The following is a 2,280-nucleotide window of genomic DNA, read 5'->3' as shown; positions in this document are numbered from 1 at the left end:
ATCCACTCACCAGCAGCTAATGCAATGATAGTGAAAGGAAGGTACAGTAGATTCAATACAAGATGTGCCAGTATGAGAGAAGTGAAGAATATTGTAGATGGTTGTTTCCAGGACTTCCTTTGATAGAGTGTGATAGATAGTACCACACCATTAGCAATCAGAGCTAGTATCATCTCAACAGTAAGAACTGCTGCTACTGCTGGAGCACTGAACTCACCAGTAAAAGTAAAGTTGCCTTCCATTTCAGAGACAAGCACTCAAAATGATCAAAAATTCTCTTTGCAAAAGTATATAAAGCAAGTAAGGACTATATACAAGACTTATAGCAACAGCTATATCCTTTATAAAGGTACTAATAGCAGTAGACCAATCTCAAAATAACAATGAAAATGATACAAAGGAATAAGTTACGCGCACAGCAAATAATAACAAAAATGAAAGAAAATTACATAATAGTCATATACTACAGCAAATTAAACATGTACTGTAAATAATTGACATCAGCAAACGGCATGTACACATGAACAGCAAACACAAGTAAAGAGAAGAGGACAGCATGAGACTAGAACACTCTTGATCTCAGGCCTGAAGTATGACTGGATAATAGGACTGGCTATTGTCACAAAGAAAAATACAATGTAGTATGTAATGTAAAGTTCATATGGTGGGAAAAAAAGAACTGCAGAAAGAAACCTAAAGCTAAAAATAAATAAGCTGTCCCATAGATGAGTAGCATGCTTCCAAATACTCCAAAGAGTCTCTTCTTCTTTGAGGCATACACACTCTCTCCTGCTATCACTGACTGAGCTTTGAAGTAGCTTCTAGTGAAACAAAAGGTCCAAAGAGAAGTGACAAATATTGTTCCAACAACAAGGAAGACTATAACAAGAATTACAACAAAGGCTGCAATGTCAACACCAATTAGGGTAGAAAAGTCTGATTCATCACTATAGCTGTAGTGTCCAATATCAATGAATGGCCCAGTACCCACAGTACCCATATAGCAATGGTGAGGGTCAGTGCTACCCAGGGTCTCATGAACTGCTTGTGAAGATGTGGTTTGACAATAAAGAGAAACCGATCAAATGATATAGCAGCTAGTGTCATTGAGATAACAGAACTACTGTACCACAGTGTATAGGCAACAAATGAACAGAAACCTGTCTTCTCCTCATCTGTACTACCAAAGATCCACTCACCAGCAGCTAATGCAATGATAGTGAAAGGAAGGTACAGTAGATTCAATACAAGATGTGCCAGTATAAGAGAAGTGAAGAATATTGTTGATGATTCTTTCCAGGACTTCCTTTGATAGAGTGTGATAGATAGTACCACACCATTAGCTATCAGAGCTAGTGTCATCACAACACTAAGAACTGCTGCTACTGCAGGACCACTGAACTCACCAGTAAAAGTAAAGTTGCCTTCCATTGCTAACAGCAAATTTAATTTTAAGCAACTTAAATGTACATGTAGTTTCCAACCACACTTTATATAAACTATTAGTAGTGCACTAATGGATTCACTGTCCATTGCTCAATGGACAAAAGAGTGCTTATTAAAAAATTAATAATAATGAAAGTCAAATTGTGATAATTTCTAAAAAATTTACTACATCATACATTTGTCTCCACGTTAAGTGTAGTATATCAATTAGCAGCTAGTTTGTGTCATTATTGGAGTAGCAAGAGAAGTTGAGAACAAAATTAACACATGTCCAGCAATGAGTGGACGCGGATTAGTATACTGAGCAATTATCTCCGTATACTACTGGTTGACTTTATACAGGGCAGGAATGGACATTTCCATTTACTAGGCTATATCTTTCTTCAGAATAAGTCTCATCAATTTGCGCACTTCAGTAGCTGTTCTCCATAATTATACCTGTGTTCCTGCTAAATATGACAGCACTTGGAGTAACTTTGTGTGGAACATTTGCAGATTAAAGATGAGGCAGTCGTGCCGCCATTTTTGTCATTCCTTTATGTATGTATGATAATTTTTTTACTTTTTGAATGGTTATATCTAAATTTCAAACAATTTTTGACAAATTGCGCACTTATTTTGTGAAAGTACACCATTTTTACTGCCCAATCATGCAAAAAAAGATAAAGAAATTCAAAACTTTGTTCGGTACTTTAGTCTTCTAAAGGTGAAATAATTTTAGTCGTCTCAGTGATAACCTCGGTGATAACGGGTGCAGCAACAAGAGTGAACAAGTGCTTTTCTCTTCTCACGGGAATAATAAAGTAAAACTAAGAGTGCTTAACAGCTATACAA

Source organism: Amphimedon queenslandica, unplaced genomic scaffold (genome assembly GCF_000090795.2).
Source record: "Amphimedon queenslandica unplaced genomic scaffold, v1.1 AMPQUscaffold_11311, whole genome shotgun sequence".
Lineage (NCBI taxonomy): Eukaryota > Metazoa > Porifera > Demospongiae > Haplosclerida > Niphatidae > Amphimedon > Amphimedon queenslandica.
Note: the sequence above shows the minus strand (reverse complement) of the source record.